We start from the raw sequence: 6,125 nt of genomic DNA, 5'->3' as shown, positions 1-6,125 counted from the left end.
GCGGGATCAAATAACTAGAAATTGCAGCCCCACCCCCAAACTCACACCCCTTTCTGGGAACGCTTTTCCGGCGGAATGTCGGCACGATCGGCCACATTCCACGGCCGTTCCATGGAAATGCAGCCTACCCTTTGCCGTTTTCCCACCCCCTCCTTCTTTTTTGTGGGCTCGGGCACAAGCCCAGAGGGTGGGGGAGAAGAGAGAGAGAGAGAGAGAGAGTTTGCAGTAACGCTGGCAACGGTTACCGCGTGGGCATGATGTTACATTTAATGGTGATATATTATTGCCCAGCGTACACTGCACCAAAACTGGTACCTCCTCCACCCCTTTTGGCAGGCCCTTCCTCCCTAACCCGCCCTTCCCCTCCACCTGTGAGTTCATGGAAACTCGAATAAGGGTTGTTGCGGTGTTATGTGCTAGCGTGCCAGCGTCAGAACACCGTCGGAGCCGCGCGATCGAAAGCCCGTGTAAGGTAATACAGCTGATTAGCTCGCCTCAGCTTTTCTCTCTCTCTCTCTCTCTCTCTCTCTCTCTCTCTAACATCGTGATCACCGAGAACGCCGTCAAAGGACGCGTGACGCCAGCAAACCCCCTCCGGTGTGGAGCCAAATTGGCGCAAAACAATTTCACCGTTGTCAAAGCAAGTCAATTAAAGTCCTGTTTGCACGTTGCTCCTGCCACAGGGTGGTTCGGAAGCTCCACTGTGGCCGATGGCAGCTCGCAGACCGTCATGGGGTGGGATTTCACGCAGCATCGCTGGGTTTTAGCCAAGGGAAGCACGCATCGAGCGTCAAAGCACGGTGAGGATACATCCAACACACGGGAATCTCGCACAGGGTGGCTCAAAAACGAGCGGAATGAATGTGCAAAATGTGCGGGAAAAACGGGGAAAAAAGTGCGAAAAACGGTCACCCTACCTGTGTGAGAATTCCACGCAGGAATGAAACCGTCATCGCGTTGCTGCACGGACGCGGCAGACGACTCATAGACCACTTACTCGGTTCGTCCTAGCATTGTCACAAAACAAGAGAAAAAAAATCAACCCTTACCAGTCAGTTGCGACCGAAAGCGACCTGACGGAGGTTAACGGAAGAATGGCAAATGCCAACAAATCATCCATTTATCGGGTGGCCGGCTAAAAGGGCACCACAGGCACGGTGAACCGGGACGACCATTCACTCAATTTCGGATGCCTCGCCACATGGCCGTCACCAAAAAACGTGTTGACGTTGAGTTTGATGGGGGGGGGGGGGGGCGGAATTTTCCACCACCCAGCAATGTCCGGGGGGGGGGGGGGAGCCCTCACAAGAGGGAAAGCGCGCGGTTTCCTGCGAACAAGCTAATCAAACGAACCATTTTTCCCAGCCAAAAGCCGGCAGCTGAAGGGGTCTCGCGTGTCGTAAGGGAAAAGTTTTCCTTTTCCCCACGAAATGATTCCGCGGGTCGTGTGGTTTGGTTGGCAGAGAAAGGGGGGGAGAGGGAGGGAGCCCAAAAGCGAGACAAAAAACGCGAGCGGATCCTGGGAAAGGAGGCACGAGACGGAGGCCATCTTTACGATCGGCCATTATCGTTGATAAATAGCTCGTTTCCTGCACCGATCGTGGCGTTTTACCGAGCTTTTCCGCACCGTGGGAAGGGCGCACCGGAAAAAGGACACGATTGAGGATGATGAGTGTGGTCGGGTGTCCTTTTACGCGCGTGGGGGTAATTACACTGGGAGGAAGAAAAAAAATTAAAACACCTACAAAACACACTTTCGGCTCGAGGCGGGAAAATGGCGATTGAATTGCGCAGAAAACAATGTTCCGAGGGTTTGGGTTGACAGTGGGAAAAGGACAATGCGGCGAAGGATCGGTGAAGTGGTATTTGAGAGAAAAAAAGAGGAAAAGGAATTTTGTCCATTTTCCCACCACTCCAGAGAAATGATAAAGGATATTTTTTTTGCTGTGGTGCGGTTTTCGTTTCTGTGTTTGGCTTCCATTCGGTACATTGTTGTAGCTAGAAGGATTTTTGATGCTTTCATTGCTGTCCTGAGTAGTGACAAATGTCCTCCAAAGTCCTCCTCTGCAGGCGTTACACTCACAAGGTAGTTCTCATCCGTCACCAGTTGCGTGTTGATTCATTTAACCGCTGTTGAAAAAGAAACGAGCTTGAATTTAGTCTCTCTTACCCGTTTAGCTAATACTGTTATTTTTCCACGAATATCCTTGACGTTAGCTTGCTCTAAGGATCCATTAGCAGCTGATAGTATCTCCCGAATCCTAAACCGGAAGCTTATTAGGCCACTAATCGGCACCTTACCACCAAAAGCGAACCCAACCCGTACGGTTAAACCAACGAGCCCACGAAACCGGATGTCCCTGAGCTGAACCATGCTACCGAGAGCCTTGCGCAAATACGTCCGGATGCAGCAATGCGGGCGCGATTCGCTCGGTAATGGTAATAATTTATCATGTTATCTTTGCCGGCGGCTTTCCGACCTTTTCGGGTCAACGCGGTCACGTGTCGCGCCGGTAAGAACGCGAGGATAAAACGAGAAAGTGGCCCAAAATTATTTCGTGATACAGCTCATCTCAAGGTTGCGAAGGGATTCTTTTTAGGTTGCGGGCCATATTTTCTTGATGTTGTAGTGCGAGGTCGCGGGAAACGTTGGTTTCGTGAGGTGGTTTTGTTCTCCTTTACTTTTCGTAACGCGTTTTAATCCTTCCAGCAAGTCGAGCGGGTGAGTAACGAACCTGAACCGCAAACAGATGGCCCGAGAAGCGTGTGGTTCTAATATTTCCTCCTCCACAAACGTCGAAACGGTGTCTAGTGGTCAAACAACAGCAGGGATGAGACACGAGCCGTGAATAAAAACGTCTAAAATACACCCGCCCCAGGTTCTATTTGGGTTTCACCGCCAATGGGTAGGTTAAAAGCATGATGAGTGAAGGACTGTTGGAAACGGGCACAAAAAAAATCCAGAAGAAAAATCCTTGCTCGAGCGAACGTCGGGCAAAAAAGGACAGAAAAGGCGCTAGCGCATGAGAAGCAAACACCTTTCGCTCATGCTGAAACGGACGGCAAAACATATTTTAATTAAAAATTTCCCTATTCTTCCTGAGCAATATTTTGCTTTCTTCTCGCCGCTCGGTGCAAGCTCGGTAAAACGAGCACACGAAAGATGTCCGGAGACGGAGCAGTTGAGGAAAAAAAAACAGGCAAGCTAAGAAAAACAGACCGGCAATGGACCACACTCACGCAACCTACGCACGGCGGCCTCAGGTGGGAATCTAAGAGGCGAGCGAACTTCGAGGCGACCGGAGATGAGAAACCTGCCGGCGTGCTGTTCCGCCGATTGGAGATGTCCTTTCTTGGTCGTAGCAAAGGGCCACCGAGCGCTGTAACAGAGCCGGGAGCAAGTGAAAACGGTCCCCTGAACCGCCCTTTTAATGATCAAATGGTGGCGGAAGCGTGCACCCGGCGTACGAGCGCCCGGCGGCAGTACGATTTTCTTGAAACCAAGCTCAGTAAGCTCACGAACGAGCTGTGGTTCGCTGGTACGCGCTCACCTGCCGGCGGTGGGACTCGCAGCTTGTAATGCGCCGTCAAAAACAAGCGCCCATTCTACCCCCTAGAGGCTGGGGTATTCGTTTGAAGCGTCCTGTGGATGGAATGTAATTTATTGCGCTTTCCCGAAACGCGCCTGTTCGAGCCGCGGGGTGAATGGGAATCGATTCGTTCGATTTAAAACGCGCTGGTTGGGAGGGAACTTGCTGGAGGGTTCGCTGCATTTGTGCGTAATTTTCCAGCGAACGCAAACTTTGTGACAAGACAATTTAAGGAACCGAGCATGAGCTGGGAAGTAGGCATTTGCTATCTAGTTGGAAGATAGAAACCTCAAGCAGAAAGCTAAATGTATCACACAAACAAAACGGTGGAGGTTCAAAAGCACTACTTTAGCACATATTTTTTTAGATACTTTGGAGTTCACGGCTGGATGATAACTTCACAACCTTGCGCCAACAAACAAAACCTGCATTTGATTCGAAAGCTACCATGGAAGAGTATTTTCGGCTATCTCATGTTACACTGACAGAAATGTAACGTTACGTAAAGAAAGCAAGGAAAGCATTGTATCCAATTTCAAAAGCAGCAAACGAACCATTCAGGTGGATAAATCTGGACGACATATTTGTTCGGGCAGAGTATTGCTGCACAATTCGAGTGGAGCTCGGACGATAGCCGTCTTTTTTGGAATTGTTTGGGTCGAAAGGCAAATAATGGCAGGATATGCACGGCAGCTTTCCTACCTTTTTGGGGCGCTCTCGATGAGTATTCAAGCGCAGCAACAGAGTAACATTTCCGAGAGTTGCGTGTGCAAGAGCTTCCAGATCATGGATCTCGTTTGTCTTCTTCGAGCAGTGAAAAGAGCGCATCGTTCAAGGCGAAATAATTTGTAGCAAAAACACGTCAGCATTCACTTCAAACCCGCCGGAAAGCCAGTTCGAAGGGAAACGAGAACATACTCTCTATAGCTCCGGATCTGCTGAGCTGGATCTGCGTGACTCAAGACTTTTCGTAATCAATTTTCATTTTCGTTTCCAAACTTCCGGTCTCGCTGGCTCTCAGCCCATCCGCTGACATTCCGACATCGTTCGAGTTTGGCGTCATCTCAGCGTCGGGTGAAGTGTTTTTTCATGTGATACGCGCTTGGGGACTCTGGAAAACCGCGAGAAATCCATTACACATGCAACCCCTTTTTTCGCGCTGCTACCGCTTGGATGCCAGCTTGGGAGGTTCTGGTTCCTCGCGGCCTTGCGTCTGGAAAGGGGCTAAGCTCGAGCCTCCCGAGTGCGATACGTATTTGAGTTTTCCCACACACGAAGAGCTGGTGGGAAAATTCGAGCGTCGTGGGTATAGAGCGGATGAGCGTGAGACGTCCCTTGGGTATGAGTACAGGAATGTTGCGAGAACGCTGCCGCTCGGAGGTATTAGCACACCGTAGGGTTTATGTGTTTTTTTTTTCATTCTTGTATCCACCTCCTTGCCATCCTGCCGGGGAGGTTTTCCAAGCAGGCTCGTGTGAAAGTGTTGATTGAATAATTTTCCGCTCCGAAGCTACTGTATCCGTTTCCCCACGGCTGTATCTGATCCACTCTGAACTTTAGCGGTTCGCTTCCTACGCTTGCCGTTTTGCTTCGCTTTACGCTGGAAGAGAGCTAATTCGGAGCTCGAGGAACTGGCTAGCAGTCAGGAGTGGAAAGAGAGCTTTCAGATGCTGCTTTTCGTTCACGTACTGAAGAAAAGACAATGGCAGCATAATGTGTGAATAGTCAGCTATGCACAAACTCTCGCATATGCCTGGAAAGTATATAAGCCATGAGACACATAACGAAACGCTGGAAATAAAGCATTTATGCGTGCAACATTGCGTCCCACAGTCGAGAAGGTTGCTGATGAGCAACAGAAAAAAAAATGCAAACCATCCCATGTAAGAAGCGCATAATACGCGAACAGTTGGTTTGAGGTATTAGTTCCTCTCATGATAGGACTCAGTAAGGGTTGCCATTGTTGAGGCTCAACTCCGCAATACCGTGTGGATTAGTCCCAACTATTCAGGTTCGATTCAAAGCGAGAACTCGAGCCCTTGAACGCATCTGGTGTGCTCCATTCGAACGCTGTCCCTAGTTTCCGGAACCATGCTGCGAATAGACCGCACATTGCCTAGCTGCAGGTTCAGAAGCTGGTGAGCTCAGCCAGGTAGTCGAGCGAATCTCGAGAGGACGAAGAAGCGGTCAAGAAGCTGTACGTCTCACGGCAGCCGGGCTCGAGGGTGGACGAAATGAATCGTAATGAAGGAGCCTGCCTCTCCGATGAAGCCCGACGAGTGCTCGATGTTCGGAATAACTTGTTGCAAATTCATGATCCATTCGCATCGACGCAAATACCCAGCCGCATGCATATTCCCCAGGATCCGCCCGACAATGGACGGTGCCCATCCCCGGTCCAGCAGGAATGATAATCAGTTTTGCAGCACATAGTTCTTTTGTTGGAATCGAAAGGTTTGCTTCCTTTGCGCTAGGGGCGATGAAGCCAGGAGCGCAGTCGTTCTCGTTGTTCTCGTTACTGCCACTTGCACGGTT

Source organism: Anopheles nili, chromosome X, assembly GCF_943737925.1.
Source record: "Anopheles nili chromosome X, idAnoNiliSN_F5_01, whole genome shotgun sequence".
Lineage (NCBI taxonomy): Eukaryota > Metazoa > Arthropoda > Insecta > Diptera > Culicidae > Anopheles > Anopheles nili.
This window is presented reverse-complemented; position numbering follows the sequence as displayed.